The following is an 18522-nucleotide window of genomic DNA, read 5'->3' as shown; positions in this document are numbered from 1 at the left end:
TTTCTATATAGAATTTTTAACACTTCAGCAGTATAATCTAGTTAACCCGTTTGGTTCTAAAAAAAACTCTAAAGAACTTATTGATAATTTTAAATCTCGATCTTTCTCTGAAATTAATTCTATCAACCCTGTATACCACTCTTCCCCATGTGAAATTGAAAAATCGTCTAAAAAAAAATAATCCATAATGCTTTTCAATATAAAAATGGCAGCAAACGCTATAAATATATTGCTTTGGGATACCATACGACATATTTTGTTAATAGTGAACAAAAAGGTAAAACATGCTACCCAGAGGAACAAATGATCAGTATGCCAGAGTTTCTCATTGACAACATATTTGTTGAATTTGGAGGTAGACTTTTCAGCAAGTTGTCGGCATTCCAATGGGAACATTCTGTGCGCCTCTCCTTGCCGACTTCTTATTTTCATATGAGTCGGAGTTCCTTCGGACACTTGTCAAAAACAGGAAAATCTAAGAAGCCCGATCATTTATTTTTTTACATTCAGATACATCGATGATGTTCTTTCCATTAACAATCCTAACGTTTCTGATTGGGTTCTATTAATATATCTTACAGAACTAGAAATCAAAGAAAATTGGACACGACTTCCTCCGCCTCATCTTTGGACTTACACCTCGAATTTGACATAAGTGGTCATCACAATACCAGAATCTATGACAAGCGAGACGATTTTAATTTTGAAATTATAAATTTTCCCCACCTTAGCAGCAATATACCAAATTTACCTTGTTACGACCAGGATCACCATTAAATTGTAGCCAACAAAAGACACAAATCAATAATAAAATTCAACAAGATTTATTATACATAAGTTTACAAGAAGTATTACACAAATAGAAATGTCAACTTAACTGTCAAAATATATGTCCGATCTTTTGTCTTCTCTTTATCCGGAAATTCATATCGGGAATCCAAACAGTATTACGTCCAATAGGTCACAATCTAGTATGATGTTGTTCGTAAATAAAAGTGTCAATTCAACAACTGCAGAGAACTTCTTAGAATCCAATGTCTAAGTCTATGTCTGAAAGTTTAACTTTAGTGTCTGTATATATATAGTTGTCACGGAAACTTCTAGAACACTATAGAAAGGAAACTCCTAGAAAACTTTAGAACGGAAACCTCTAGAACAATGTAAGAAGTTTAAATTACGCATCTTTTGTTATAATCATTCTGGAATCGTTATGTAAGTCAAATAAAAAGTTCTAATCATTCCATCAGTCTCTATGATTGTTGCAGTGATTTCTAAAGTGCACAGTTACAATATCATTTTGTAAACAAGTACAAATGTGTAAACATATCATAAGGCCACACAAAACAAATTAGGCCAACTAAATAAATATGATAGTTACAATATCATAACACCTCTCCCCTTAAAAAAAGTTTGAGTGTAACAAGAACTGTTCATAAACAATATATACGAAAATACATAGTATGTATACAGTGTGTTAATAAGATCTAGATAAAGCATCTGTTATTACATTATCTTTACCTTTAATATGTTTTACAATAACATCATATTCCTGGAACAATAAACTCCACCTAGTGAACCTCTGGTTCTTGTTTCTCATTTTATGTATGAAGGTGAGAGGATTATGATAAGTATTAACAAGAATATGATGCATAGTGGGATTTAAATATACATCAAAATGTTGAAGTGCAGACAACAGTGCAAAACACTCTTTTTCAATAGTTGAATAATTATTCTGATGTTTATCTAATTTCTTTGAAAAATATGAAATAGGTTTATCAACATTATCATCTGTTTCTTGATATAAACAAACTCCAACTTCTACATCGCTTGCATCAACAGCAAGTTTGAATTGTTTTTCGAGGTCTGAGGTGATCAGAACTGGACTATTAATTAAAACTGATTTGCTCTTTTCAAAATCTTTTTGACAATTATCACTCCAGATGAATTTAGAATCTTTCCGTAAAAGATGAGTCAATGGTTGAACAACAATAGCAAAATTTGAACAAAATTTTCTGTAAAATCCTACATGCCTAAATATCTCATAAGTTGTTTTTTATTTGTAGGAGGAGGAAATTTGGTAATTGCATCCACTTTAGCCATAATAGGTTTCTCTTGATCTTGGCCAACTGTATGCCCTAAATAATCAGCAGTGGCCTGACAAAATTCACTTTTACCAAGATTTACAGTTAAATTTGATTGTGACAATCTATCAAAAGTATCATATAAATGTGTTAAATGCTCTTCCCAGCTATCACTACATACAATAGGATCATCAATATAAGCATAACAACAGTCCAAATCTTTTATAACATTATTGATCATTCTTTGAAATGTAGCTGGAGCACTTTTCATACCAAACGGCATGACAGTATACTAAAATAAGCCGTCTGTTTTTACAAAAGCTGATATTTCACGAGCTCTCTGTGTCAATGGTACTTGCCAGTAACCTTTCGATAAATCAAATTTTCTCACAAATTTTGCTTGTCCAACGTTATCAATGCAGTCGTCTATCCTTGGAATCGGATAGGAATCAGATTTTGAAACTTTATTTACTTTTTCTGAAATCAGTAACGAAACGAAAGGTTTTATCTGGTTTAGGCACAAGGAGACAAGGAGAACTCCATTCACTGTTACTCGGCTCGATAATATCATTGTCAAGCATATATTTAATTTCTTGTCTCATAAATTCAAGTTTGAGTGGATTGGGCCGGTAAGGATGTTGCTTAATTGGAGAAGCATCACCTATATTGACATCATGACAAACAGCAGTGGTTTTGTTTGGCACATCTGGAAAAAGATTTTTATAAGGGAATACCAAAGTTTTCAATTTTTCTCTACGACCAAAAGTCAGATGTTCAAGTTTTGAGTCTAAATTTGACAATCTAACAGTTTGTTTCATAATCTTGGAATCAAAAGATGGTTCAATTATATCTGGCTTGTCATGATCATTCTCCAAGTTAACCATGGCTAAAGTGGCAACTGGTTTAGTCACCTTCATTAGTACGCTCAAAATATGGTTTTAACATATTAATATGTCACACTCTATTTTGTTTACGCCGACCTGGTGTTTTTATAATATAATTCAAATCATTAACTTTACTCTCTATGGTATAAGGAACACAATATTTAGCCTGTAAAGAATGTCCAGGGACTGGCAAATATACAAGTACCTTATCACCAGGCTCAAAAACTCTGTCCCTGGCATCTTTATCATACCATATTTTCATCTTATTCTGAACAGTTTTTAAATTGTTCTGAGCTATTTGACAAGCAGTATACCGTTTTTCTTTGAATCTAGATACATAGTCTAGAAGATTTAAGTCAGTGTGTTTAGTACGCCATTTTTCCTTAATCAATTTTAAAGGTCTCCTTACAGTATAACCAAATACCAACTCAAAGGGACTAAAACCAAGGGATTCTTGAACAGCCTCTCGGACCGCAAAAAGTAAAAAGTGAACACCATCATCCTAGTCCCTGTCAAATTGAAGTCAAAACGTTCTAATCATGTTCTCAGATTTAATTAAATGGTCTTTTGAAAAATCTCATTGCAAATTTATTTGCTGTAACTCGTTTAAAGCCTTTTTCCGTTATGAAAAAGGAAAGTAAGCTAGATACACTTACTGGAAATGTGAAGATATGATTGAAGCTTAAAATTTTCTCCTGGACAACATATATGTACGTTTCGGCGATATAGTGTATCGGCAAGTAGTAGGTATTCCTATGGGCACTAACTGCACCCCTTTAATAACAGATTTATTCCTGTATTGCTATGAATCTCAGTTTATGACCAAACTCAGTAAAGACACGTCATTATTACATTTGGTTGATACATTCAATAATACCTTCCGTTATCTGGATAATATTTTGTCGTGAAATAATGTCTTCTTTGACTGTCCATGACGTTAAAATACTAAATCCCTGGGATGTGTTTTAGTTGATTTTAGTCTCTGATGCATGATTGTTTATTATTAATTGTTTTTGGCTTTTAACTAGCTGTCAGTAGTTGCGAGTACTCTCAAATCGTACTTTCTTGTTTATTTGACCTGTTGGTACTAATTGTAATGCTTTTTTGTTATTTAATGTTTACTTATTCGGGGTTATATCTAGTCTATATACCAGCTTTGATAAGTGTTTTGTATTACTCTTAATTTTCACTTCTTCGTACTATGAACATCAAAATTATTTATTTTGTAAAAATATTTCCTTTCTTCATTTGAACTGTACACGTATACCTAACAACAAAATTATTTTCATTTACCTGTGTTTAAAGTAATTGCAAATGGCTGATTTTTTTGTTCAAGCATATTGTTTTTCTTAAATTGTTTAACATTTCACAGCTGTATAACATGTTACTTTAATTATTCTTACCTTGGTTTATTAATTTTGTATTTACATTGTATCATAGATCAAATGTATTTGTTCAGTGTATGTTCACTGGTGTTGATATGTCCTTTGATTGAGTTAAGCCATTTCAATTCATATTTTATAGTGTGTCTTTCTATGTTGTGATGTTACACTATTGTTTTAGATAAGGGTGAAGGTTTGGTACCATTAAAACGTTGAAACCCGCTGTAATTGTTTGCACCTGTCCTAAGTCAGGAATCTGATGTTCAGTAGTTGTCGTTTGTTGATGTGGTTCATAAGTGTTTCTCGTTTTTTATATCGATTAGACCGTTGGTTTTCCCGTTTGAATGGTTTTATACTAGTAATTTTTGGGGCCCTTTATAGATTGCTGTTCGGTGTGAGCCAAGGCTCCGTGTTGAAGACCGTTCTTTGACCTATATTGGTTTAGTTTTATAAATTTTCACTTGGATGGAGAGTTGTCTCATTGGCATTCATACCACATCTTCTTATATATCTATCTTCAATGTTTGATGAAAACGTTCTTAGGCACCTTGAGATTCTGGAGGATAAGCACTTGAACTATACTGAGCAATCCCTAACTGGTAAACGACCTGCTGAAATAAACCTGACATGAAATTTGAACCCTGGTCGGACTGTATAGACTTCGGAAGTCCTACTAGCGTGAAAAATTTGATAAGAGCTTTGACAATAGTTGGTGTCTTGATATTCCTTAACGGAATAGCCTCAGGAAAGCGAGTGGATGTAAACATGATCGTCAATAAATACGCATTTCCAGTCTTGGTCTTCGGTAAAGGTCCAACGTAATCAATGAGTACTCGATCGAAAGGTTCTTCAAAGGCTGGAATTGGCAAAAGTGGTGCTGGTGGTATTTTCTGGTTAGGCTTACCAACAACCTGGCATATATAGCATGATTTGCAATATTCTGTGACATCATTTCTAAGTCTGGGCCAGTAGAAATGCTGCAAGATCTTAAGGCAAGTCTTCCTTATACCTAAGTGTCCAGCTAAGGTAGTGTCATGGGCAAGACCAATAATTTCTTGCCTATAAACTTTAAGCACCACCACTTGGTATACCACTTTCCATTTCTCCTCTGGGGTAGCATCAGGGAGCCTCCAATTCCTTATTGAAATGCCGTCTTGATGGTAGTAGCATTCGGCCACTTTGTCTGCTTCCTCCTGTGGTTGAGCCCTCTTGCGGAGCTGAAGAACCTCAGAGTCTTTATTTTGTTTTTCAACAAATTTCCTTCGGTCTAAAGAATGGTGGTTCACGTCTGGCCATGGCATAATAACATTCTTGTTAGTACTAGGTGGTCTTACTATTGCCTTCTCTTAGCTACTGGGACCTTCAATGTCGGCAAGGAAAGTGTCAGAAAGGTCCAAATAATCAAACTGGTCTTCTTGCAAATCCTCATTTTGTTGTTTTCTTTCCATTGCCCTAGTAACAACACAAGCTGGATACAGTTCAGCTTCATCTTCCGATGATTTAACATCCACAACCGGTTCACTGGTAACAATTGGTTCAGCAACCACTTTGTTCCTAGCTAGATCATGTCATATCAATTATGAAACACAATCAACAGGGAGAGTAGGACGAACACCCACAACAACTGGTCCAGTAATCAAATCTGACTACAGATAAACACGATGAAGGGGAACATCTATACAACGTAACTCCATACCTTGTAACAAAACGGAGGCACCAACAGAAGTCTCCTCGGACAAAGGCAACACACCTTCTAACAATAAAGTCTGAGAAGCTCTAGTGTCCCGTAAATTCTCAATAGGCTGAGGAGTAGTATTATCAACAATAGAAACAAACCCATTACAGAGCTCCAGATAAGAATTCACAAATTGGGGTTTTTACCCACCATTTTTTTATGTAATTGGGTGATAAAGTTTTTTTATTGCATTATCAATTCCAATTCACCCCTCAAGCAAATATGAAATTGGGTTTTTCACCACCAAGCTCCTTAATGTATTGGGTTTTTTCATCAACACAATATTGAATATTTAGGCATGTTATAATCACATTATATCAACCCCAGATGTGTTTCCATCTTAAATGTGTTTCTTTCTTTGTATATGTGCTTAGCTGTTTTATTTGGTTTATTCACTGACGAGCAATTGTACGTTTAATTTGTGTCCCATTTTAAACGTTCTGTCAGTTTTGTATTTTCTCAAAACTTATGTAAACTGCAGCTGGTGTCACTAGTTGGACAGTAACTAATTGCCTTTCTAGATCCCATATGATCACCTACAGTTTATAGTTGGGGTAGGTGTGGCTAAGTGTTTAGATTTTTATGTAATATATGTGAAATTTAGGTGCTGTAAGAAAGTTTTGCCAGTCCTTTCACCTATTTGCCAGATCTACTTTTTAATAAAAATAAAAAGTAGTTCCCAGATTTAAGATATACCCCCAAAACTTTGAGATTTATAGGGTGGTTTAATGATGGAGACCACATTCAACTTAAATTTACAAATAATTCTGCAACATCAAGTAAATAAATGACAATGTTATACTGCACTTGCCAATAAGACAACTATCTTAAGCATCCAGAACAATTAGACCAAAACAAAGAAAGTGTCAAGCTGCATAATTTGACGTAAAAAACGGATATGTGTATTCATTCATCAACTAAAATGACAAAAAATAATATATAAACTGTTTTTGTTTAATTCAATTTACATAAATCTGGGTTAAGTTGTCCCTTATCAGAACTTTTGGTTTCCGATGCTTTCCAACTACATATCATGTCATAATTGATTTGGCCTTTCACTTTTTCCAACTGATTTCGTTTTTGACGAAACCCCGTATTTGTCGTTCTATAGCAATGTTCTCGTACCTTCAAACACGACCGTGCGTTCAATGGACGCTTCCTAAAATCACTAGCTGAGTCTTGTTATCATCATAACTTTCCCTCAGCTATCAAAAAGAAGCCGAAAACATGCTTCTATTCAATATTTTTATCGGACATTTACTTTCGTTTTAATTCATTGTATGTTATGATAAATCCCGAGCAATTCGAAAAAATATGACAGCATGTCACACGCTAATTGGATAAACGCCGAGAAGATCGAAATGTTTTCATAAACACGTGTACCTTTTGAGCAACGGAAAATTCCAACAGGGACCCATTACAGCTACTTGATGCAGGGCTCTATTTTAAGAACGAAAGGACATTTCCAATTATAAATATTTTAAAAATAGATTTACGCGACGACTGTAATCAGATAAGGGTAAATAACGCGAACGATAGCGAATAAATGCGTTAAGAACTCATGGTTTTGGCATATAATTGGGTTTTCCTTTGAATTAATTGGGTTATTGAACCCTGCAATGGGCAATTGCATTGGGTTTTTAATTATTTGTATTGCGTGATCACGCATATACGCAGCTTATCTGGAGCTCTGAATTAATTTTACTTTTTGGTATGATGACCTTTTATTCCGGTTAGTGACCGATATGTGGTTTAGTGATATCAATAAGATTTTAAAAATGAATATTTATATATACGGTGTTAGTTCTACAAAATAATAAAATACCATGAAAGGAAAAATCACTCTGATTACTGAAATTAATGCTTAATAAAAGCAGAAGTTCCTCCTGCGTTTCAAGAAGGAGACCAAGTACGATTTACTTTTAACAATTCAACTTGATGTATAACAGTTTTATTTTGGTTAAGAATCCCTACATTTATTTTTCAATGTTTGATACCCAAAGGCCCAATTTTGATAAAATATGAAAAGTTAATGTAGGATAGATGAATGATGAACCTCAAGTGATGGCAATATTTCACAAACGCATTTTGTGACCAATAAATAAATGTTTTACGATAAACAGAAGTGTGCATTAAATGCTACCTACACCAGTTATATCATCCCATGCTTTGAAAAATTCTGTATTCTTTATTTTACCATCATCAAGATGAGCCATGACGTTTCTATAGTATTTTATTCTGGCTAAATCAGAAGCAGGTGTAGTTTCTGAGGATGTAGGTAGAATTTCATACCCGCCACGAGGAGGGGTCAAGGCTGTCAGATGTCTGAGTAGTAATATCATTAAAGTGACATCAAACTTCTTAGAATCTGGAACATCTAGAAAATTATAAAAGAAATATATATCAGAAAAAGGTCTAGTTAAATTTCTTGTGACCTTTAGTACTAAACAAAAAGTCCAGAACACATGTGAAGCAAGAAACAACAAAATCTTCAAGATTTCTTAGTCAATGTGTATGTTCTATGGAGGACACATGGAAAAAAACCTACTATATTCGTTATTTCTAAATTTCTATGACACAAAATCAGTATATGCACAGTAAAAAACACAAAAGGCAAAGGAACAGCGCTTTTATTGCTGTTCTCCATCTGAAAAGTCCCAACCCTCATACCTTACTACAAGTTAAAGACTGCCTGTATGTACGTTTAGTGAGTGTTTTTGTTATCTCATTTATAGATAAAACAGAAACTGATAAATCTATTACTTTTACAGAAATTAAACATATAATTTCCCTAATTAAAAAAAAAAACAGGAAAATTAGCAGGACCAGCAGAATTTAAAATGAAAATATTAAATATACATATCCAGTGCTAGGATAGTCATTTCTTACACTTTTTTTTTATCTCATTTTGAAAACAGGCAAATATCCAAATACATGGAAAAAATATTTCATGATAGCTCCTCATAAATCGGGATACCTGAATGGTCCCAATAACTACAGAAATATTTCTTTAATTTATTGTCAACCAAATTTTTTTAATGCAATTGTAAATAGCCGATTGAAAAAAAATTTAGACGGGCAACTCAACGAAAAGCTATTTGGGTCCATTGTATGAAGTCTTTATGTATAAACTAGCGAAAACAGGTGTTGGAAAACATTCTTTTCAGTGTTATAAAAGAGCAATATAATAAAACAGAATCTTCAATTAAATATAATTTTCAAAATATTTTATTATTTCAAGTGGGGTAAAACAAGTGGATTAATTGAGTCCCTTATTATGTAATATTTTTTATAAATGATGTAATCAAAAAGTTAGATAAAAGAAATTTAGATCCAGTAACATTGATTTCTTGAAATATTTATTCTCTTCTATTTGCATTTGAATCTAAAGAGGGATTACAAAAAAATTTAAACAATTTAAGTCTTGTTTGTGATGTTTGGTAGTTTAGTGTTAATCTAAATAAAACTAAAGCTACGGTTATAAAGTAAAACTGTTCCAAAAAAGCTCACTCATTTGTAACATACAAAGATATTCCAATATCAGACACAAATGAGTATAAATTTTTAGGAATGTTGATAAAAAAAAAAATGGAAAATTTTCTCAAAGCACTATGGATCTAACCAAAAAAGCTAAATAATATAAAAATAAGAAGATGTGGTATGAAGTTCTCTTTGCTTTAAAGTCACATAGTAGTTCATTTAGCAAATGATCCTTATATAAATAAAGGCATAAGTAGTATACCGCTGTTCAATAGTCATAAAATCGATTAATCGAGAAAAAATGAATCCGGGTCACAAACCAAAACCGTGGGAAACACATCAACTATTGGAGGAAAACAACTGAACAACAATTTAGGACTAAAAAGAGAGCAAATAATTCAGGAAAACAATTAGACCCTTTTTATTTTATTGATAAAACTCCTTTAGAAAAGTTACACCTACAGTTTTGTAAATATATATAGGGAACTCGAAAAACTTCATAAAAAAATTTAGGTGCAAAAGCTGATTTAGAGAGACTTTCTCTAGAACTCAAAACCTTGACTCTTTCGGAATTTAATCTTGGTTTTCATATGTTACACGTATGTTAGAAGAAACGGGTATAGATTTGGACACATTGATAATGTTTCTCACATAAGATACCTCAAACTATAACTAAAATTGAAGTATTTTTATGAAAAACTAGTAAATGATAAAATAACAGATATAAAGGACAACAGTAAACTCACTATTTATAAACATGTAAAACTATATAATACAGAAGAAATACTGATAACAAAACGTAGAATAAGTGACCACAATTTATTAACAGAAAAGCGAAGATATTTTAAAATACCAATAGAAGAAAAATTATGCAAAAACTACAATAAAATTTAACACGAAATTCATTTTTTTATATTGTGATATTAACAGTAATATTAGAAAAGTTTGATTTTGATTTTTTGATAAATAAGAACACACAAGTTATAGATTTAAATGATATAGATTGAATGATATATATCCTCAACCCAAGATCACACATTAGGGTAAATAATCTTGGATCCTTTATAAAACAGTTTATATAACTGAGGACAGGGGACTTTTGAAATATTTACTTTCATAATGTATATAAATGATCTTATTGATATTGTTTGTTTTCATTTCGTTATGTTGTGTAACATTCTATTTAGTATAATTAAGTATAATGGCAATACAGATTTGAATTGAATTGAATTGATATTAAATAGAGAAGGTTGAGATATAAAATAACTAGTTTAATAACGTCTCATGTTCCTGTCCCTTGTCAGATATATCTTCAGTGGTAGTCTTTGTCATAACGTAACGTATTTGTTTGCCGTTTCTTTTTGGAAAATTTGGTTATCATGGGAGATCTTTCATTGTTAGTGTTTAACTTATTCACAACTTTAATAGACTTGACATATCATCTTTATTGTTGAAGACTTAAATTAACATTATGTTTCCCTCTACATGTCGTTTTTTTTTGTGTCGTCCGGTTGCTGTTCCATTTAGGTATAGGCAACGTTTTCTTTTATTCATAACAATTATAAAGAGTGGATTCGTGCAAATTTATAATGTCATTTACCAACCATTAAAGAGACATAAATCTACAGAGCTAATTATAGCTACAGTGAAAATCAAATTAAACCCGTATTTTATGCTAATTAGTTATATTTTAAAGAAACAACGTGTCCGTCCCCAGAGAAACAATTATATTATTATTTTAAGATCATTCAAGAGGAATATTAGAATAAGAACAATTATTGTGGCAATAGTTCAATTGAAATAGACTTACGTCCTTCTTATAGGAAGTTTAGCTGTTTGTCTAAATCTGATTGTTTTGAACAGGCAATATGTCTCGGTAAAAGTAGAGACTTTGTCTTCTTTAACATTTGTTTGGAAGACATTACAAAACGTTCAATTTCCGAGTTACAATTCTTTCAAATTTGCAGGTTATAAAACTACAAACTTAAACAAAAATATATGTGTCCAATAGGACTTCAATATTACTCCTCTCGCATTATTACATTACCGCGATAAGGTAACCTAGAAATCAGGGTCTAAACACTAAACACTAATTCGGCATCTTTTCACAAGTTCACATCACAATGAACATGCATATTTAATAATTTTTTAAGTAAATGCGATTTCAACTTCATGGTATTAAAACAGATAAACAGTTGGTCTAAACATACTGACGGACACACAGACCGAAAAACATATTACTGTAGTATAATAGGTGGGTCATACAAAACTGTGAGCAGAGCTGGGAAATTCATATACTGTTCCTCCACTAGTAAATATGGTATAATGTTCAGCTGTCTAAAACTTCAAAATTTGTTCAAAGTTTAAAAATGCAATAAAAATAGCATTTAATGCTATTTAGTGCTACCATCAATAACCAAACTTTTGCTAACAGGCATTTTACTATATATAAGGACAGTTACACGGTAACATTCATATTACTCAAAGACATATAATGAATTGTAATGAAAAAATCAGAAGGGAGTAGCAATACGTAATAGTAAACACTCGGCAAATTTAAGGATCAGACAACTATCAAGTCTTAATGGCATCTTTCGGGGCGTAGATTTTTTTCTGTGAAGAATTCATTACAAAACTCTTAGCAATAACCAATATAGCTTCCCATGTGGCTGGTCTTGTGCCACTCTTTACTTACAAAGACAATGCAGTTCTATTGCAATCGATATCTCTATATATATATATATATATATAGTTTATTGTTTTCTGTTTAGTTTTAAATTTATAATTAAAATCCGTTTATTACATCGGTGATCCGTTTATTTGGCAATCGCCAATGGCAGTCAGCAGGGTTAAAGAACATTTGTTGTTCGACCTGTTAGTCAAATGCGTTTTGTTAAAATATACTTTTCACTTTTTTTGGTCTTTTGGAAAATATTGTTTGTGCTGTATTTAGACCCCTCTAACAAGAAATTTGTTTTGCATGCACACGTATAAAAATTGCGGTTTTTATCCAACGCAATCATAGGTTTAAACGTTGTTTTCAATTTAGACTTGTTTATATTTTTTCGTTTGGGCTTGTATTATATTTGCCTTCGGGTTCATATGATCCGTTCATCCTATTTTGACTCCTCAATATTCAAGAGTCTATCCTAAATTGAAGTAAATTGTATGGCTTTCCAAATACCGTTTCGATTCCTAACATTACTGAAGAGACATTAATTATCGAAATCCGGATATGATGTACAAAAACCTTTGCACCTTTTGTTTGCGGTATACCATCTTCTCCGCAACTCTATTGTTTTCTGTTTAGTATTAAATTTATAATAAAGATCCATTTATTACATTGGTGATCTGTTTATTTGGCAATCGCCAATGTCAGTCAGCAGGGTTTAAGAACATTTGTTGTTCGACCTGTTAGTCAAATGCGTTTTGTTAAAATATACTTTTTCACTTTTTTGGTCTTTTGGAAAATGTTGTTTGTGCTGTATTTAGACCCCTCTACCAAGAAATTTGTTTTGCATGCACACGTATAAAAATTGCGGGTTTTATCCAACGTAATCATAGGTTTGAACGTTGTTTTCAATCTAGACTTGTTTATATATATATATATAACTGACTGCCCAAAGAAACACAAGGATACATACATCTTTAAATTTGTCAAATCGTTTACTCTTTAAACATTAAATAATCAGATATAACAACTATCCTTATTAAACTAACTTTCATGTAGTGTGAGCAAAACTCACAAAATGATACTCTCATCCTTTGGACATTGTTGAAAACACAATGATTTGCTAAATTACCCCTCCTCCTAAACAAAAATGGGATAAAATATAGATAGGTACAAAATGGCATGATACTGTTTCTGAGAAGTTTTGTTTAAACAAGAAACTGGTTTGGGAGCTGGTTTTTGTTTTCTAAACACGATCGATCGAGTTCAAAAAGCAGTAAGTTCCAATTTGACTGGCATGAAGCTGATTTCTTAGTTCTTACAAGGGAATCACGTAAACAGTAAGATCCAATGTGACTGACATCGATCATGTATTTCTGTACTTACCAGGACATCTATGGAACAGTAAGTTTCACTTTAACTGGTAATTAGAATGTTTTTCTGTACTTACCAGGAAGTTTAGTGTACATCAATTTCAATTAAAGTTGAGCAAGTTTCTCTGTACTTAACAGAATATCTAGGGAACGGTAAGTTCCACTGTTACTGGCTTGTCGAATGGTTATCTGTACTAACCAGGAATTCTAAGGGTATGTAAGTTCCAATCTGACTAGCATGTACCATGTTTCTCTGTACTTACCAGGAAATCTAGAGAGCAGTAAGTACCACTGTTACTTGTGTATAGTAGGTTTCTCTAAACATACCAGGAAATGTAGGGGAAAGTAAAGCAATTACCAGGTTTCTTTTTTCTTACCAGGAAATCTTGGGGTAAGTAAGTTCCACTGTGACTGGTTAATTACACGTTTCTTTTGAAGGTCCTTCAGTTTGTTGAACTCTTTCTTTAGTGAAGTATCTAGACAAATTGGAGCAAATTCATAATCAAACAGGATTCGCACTGCACGAGGAGAAATTCCTGTCAATAACAAGCTCATTCGGACAAAGTTTTCTTCTTCTGGTGAAAGTGACGCCATCTTGTTTATTTCAATCAAGTTAGTTTCTTATTTCCTTCATTTCTTTTGTCCAACTGTTAGTGCATGTATTTAGATCTTAGTTAGTTGTTTATGATCATAAATTTCATGTTGATATAAAATCAATATTACTACATATTCGTATGTTTGGTTCTTTTTTCCATTTAAGATATTAGGTACGTCCTGAAAAAGAAGGAAACAAAGACTCATCATTGGTTAATAATAATATATGAACACCATAGGCAACATAAGAAACCTGTATCTGTTTCTCTTCCTTGCCATTTTTCCATAGAATTAACACAATGCAACAAGAATATTTGTGTTTCATGAAAATTGTGTAGGCCAATTTATTTTTGCTGCCCAAAGCTAGTCTATCTCTTATAGTTTCATAGTTATGATATACAATACTTAACAAAACAATATGTAAAAAACATTGTAAAAGGTTCGTATAACCGTTTGTTGCACCTTCGTTTTCTGCATTCACTGTAAAACTGTAATGGTGACTGCTGAAAAGTTAACTCCATTTAGTGTATGTTATCGGCCGGTTTGTTATTCGTTATTCGTTATTCAATATCCAACCGGCTGCTTCAAATTTTCTTAGTTGAAAGTAATAAAATATTCGATAACATTAAAAGCAGGATAAGTAAAAAGGGATGTAGGAAATCTTTTTATGACCCCTTCAAGTTATCGTAAATTCTCGTTATGATATAATATAAAGTATGTAAATAATCGGTGTTGTCAAGATGTCACAGAAGCAAGGGTTCGAATCCCGCTGAGGGAAGAACAAAAATTTGATAACGCAAATTTGAAGATCGAACATTGTTAGAGTAAATTTGAGACGAATTATATATATATATCTATATATATTATGGTGTTAGCCTTGTATAACCACGTGTTATCCGATAGAGAATGTCTGTCATAATGTTGTCACATGTTTAGACGTGTATAATAAAATTAGAAATTTGATGTGGCGGCATGGTAATTCATATTATCATCCTTCACGACAAAAAAATAGCTGATCTGAAAGGTACACCATCAACTTGCCACCATACATCAAATACTGTTACAAACCTAGATAAAGCCGAAGAGGAAAGACATTACATCGACCACCGAAAGCTATACTTTATATGTAGCCTAGGTGGTCTAGTGGTCCAGGGCGCTGGACACGGTGCAAACGGTATTGCCACGATGTCACAGCAGCAAGGGTTCGAATCCCGCTAAGGGAAGAACAAGAGTAGATCTGATTCTGTACTTCCTCCCCGAGCGGGGCTGGAACCTGTACTTTTCACTTTTCACTTCTACGACAACACACATTGTTACGCTGATTTTCAAGGCACTTTATAAATATTCTAACGCCTGGTATTTCTTAACCATAAGAAATCCGATGGACAAGGTAAATTTGCAGTTGTCACTACACATAGGCAGACAAATTGTGTACAATTTGGAATTTAGTATGGCGTTCATTATCACTGAACTAGTATATATATTTGTTTAGGGGCCAGCTGAAGGACGCCTCCGGGTGCGGGAATTTCTCGCTGCATTGAAGACCTGTTGGTGACCTTCTGCTGTTGTCTGTTCTATGGTCGGGTTGTTGTCTCTTTGACACATTCCCCATTTCCATTCTCAATTTTAAATATATATATATATATGGAAAATGTTGTTTGTGCTGTATTTAGACCCCTCTAACAAGAAATTTGTTTTGCATGCACACGTATAAAATTGCGGTTTTTATCCAACGCAATCATAGGTTTGAACGTTGTTTTCAATTTAGACTTGTTTATATTTTTTCGTTTGGGCTTGTATTATATTTGCCTTCGGGTTTATATGATCCGTTCATCCTATTTTGACTCCTCAAAATTCAAGAGTCTATCCCAAATTGAGGTAAATTATGTGGCCTTCCAATAACCGTTTTGATTCCTAACATCACTGAAGAGACATTAATTGTCGAAATCCGGATATGGTGTACAAAAAATATTTGCACCTTTGTTTGCGGTATACCATCTTCGCCGCAAGTTTATTGTTTTCTGTTTGGTATTATATTTAAAGTTAAGATCCATTTATTACACCTTGTGATCCGTTTATTTGGCAATCGCCAATGGCAGTCAGCAGGATTTAAGAACATTCGTTTTTCGACCTGTTAGTCAAATGCGTTTTGTTAAAATATACTTTTTCACTTTTTTGGTCTTTTGGAAAATGTTGTTTGTGCTGTATTTAGACCCCTCTAACAAGAAATTTGTTTTGCATGCACACGTATAAAAATTGCGGTTTTTATCCAACGCAATCATAGGTTTGAACGTTGTTTTCAATTTAGACTTGTTTATATTTTTTCGTTTGGGCTTGTATTATATTTGCCTTCGGGTTTATATGATCCGTTCATCCTATTTTGACTCCTCAAAATTCAAGAGTCTATCCCAAATTGAGGTAAATTATGTGGCCTTCCAAAAACCGTTTTGATTCCTAACATCACTGAAGAGACATTAATTGTCGAAATCCGGATATGGTGTACAAAAAATATTTGCACCTTTGTTTGCGGTATACCATCTTCGCCGCAAGTTTATTGTTTTCTGTTGGGTATTAAATTTAATACTAAGATCCATTTATTACACCTTGTGATCCGTTTATTTGGCAATCGCCAATGGCAGTCAGCAGGATTTAAGAACATTTGTTGTTCGACCTGTTAGTCAAATGCGTTTTGTTAAAAGATACTTTTCACTTTTTTGGTCTTTTGGAAAATGTTGTTTGTGCTGTATTTAGACCCCTCTAACAAGAAATTTGTTTTGCATGCACACGTCTAAAAATTGCGGTTTTTATCCAACGCAATCATAGGTTTGAACGTTGTTTTCAATTTAGACTTGTTTATATTTTTTCGTTTGGGCTTGTATTATATTTGCCTTCGGGTTTATATGATCCGTTCATCCTATTTTGACTCCTCAAAATTCAAGAGTCTATCCCAAATTGAGGTAAATTATGTGGCCTTCCAATAACCGTTTTGATTCCTAACATCACTGAAGAGACATTAATTGTCGAAATCCGGATATGGTGTACAAAAAATATTTGCACCTTTGTTTGCGGTATACTATCTTCGCCGCAAGTTTATTGTTTTCTGTTGGGTATTAAATTTAAAGTTAAGATCCATTTATTACACCTTGTGATCCGTTTATTTGGCAATCGCCAATGCCAGTCAGCAGGATTTAAGAACATTTGTTGTTCGACCTGTTAGTCAAATGCGTTTTGTTAAAATATACTTTTTCACTTTTTTGGTCTTTTGGAAAATGTTGTTTGTGCTGTATTTAGACCCCTCTAACAAGAAATTTGTTTTGCATGCACACGTATAAAAATTGCGGTTTTTATCCAACGCAATCATAGGTTTGAACGTTGTTTTCAATTTAGACTTGTTTATATTTTTTCGTTTGGGCTTGTATTATATTTGCCTTCGGGTTTATATGATCCGTTCATCCTATTTTGACTCCTCAAAATTCAAGAGTCTATCCCAAATTGAGGTAAATTATGTGGCCTTCCAATAACCGTTTTGATTCCTAACATCACTGAAGAGACATTAATTGTCGAAATCCGGATATGGTGTACAAAAAATATTTGCACCTTTGTTTGCGGTATACCATCTTCGCCGCAAGTTTATTGTTTTCTGTTGGGTATTAAATTTAAAGTTAAGATCCATTTATTACACCTTGTGATCCGTTTATTTGGCAATCGCCAATGGCAGTCAGCAGGATTTAAGAACATTTGTTGTTCGACCTGTTAGTCAAATGCGTTTTGTTAAAATATACTTTTTCACTTTTTTGGTCTTTTGGAAAATGTTGTTTGTGCTGTATTTAGACCCCTCTAACAAGAAATTTGTTTTGCATGCACACGTATAAAAATTGCGGTTTTTATCCAACGCAATCATAGGTTTGAACGTTGTTTTCAATTTAGACTTGTTTATATTTTTTCGTTTGGGCTTGTATTATATTTGCCTTCGGGTTTATATGATCCGTTCATCCTATTTTGACTCCTCAAAATTCAAGAGTCTATCCCAAATTGAGGTAAATTATGTGGCCTTCCAAAAACCGTTTTGATTCCTAACATCACTGAAGAGACATTAATTGTCGAAATCCGGATATGGTGTACAAAAAATATTTGCACCTTTGTTTGCGGTATACCATCTTCGCCGCAAGTTTATTGTTTTCTGTTGGGTATTAAATTTAATACTAAGATCCATTTATTACACCTTGTGATCCGTTTATTTGGCAATCGCCAATGGCAGTCAGCAGGATTTAAGAACATTTGTTGTTCGACCTGTTAGTCAAATGCGTTTTGTTAAAAGATAC

General features: G+C 33.1%; 1 protein-coding gene across 1 annotated transcript in view; it reads right to left on the bottom strand.

Moving 5' to 3' along the window:
• Positions 1–14209, bottom strand: part of LOC127700499 (ankyrin repeat domain-containing protein 17-like) — a 46245-nt gene extending 32036 nt beyond the window's left edge. Inside the window, exons 1-2 of the mRNA XM_052203992.1 lie at positions 13984–14209; positions 8230–8459 (exon numbers count right to left, since the gene is read on the bottom strand). The gene's annotated coding sequence lies outside the window, so the exon portion shown is untranslated. The remainder of the gene's footprint in view (positions 1–8229; positions 8460–13983) is intronic.
• Between the last annotated feature and the right edge of the window lie 4313 nt (positions 14210–18522).

The sequence above is a fragment of the Mytilus californianus genome, unplaced genomic scaffold, assembly GCF_021869535.1.
Source record: "Mytilus californianus isolate M0D057914Y unplaced genomic scaffold, xbMytCali1.0.p SCAF_5, whole genome shotgun sequence".
NCBI lineage: Eukaryota > Metazoa > Mollusca > Bivalvia > Mytilida > Mytilidae > Mytilus > Mytilus californianus.
This window is presented reverse-complemented; position numbering and strand designations above follow the sequence as displayed.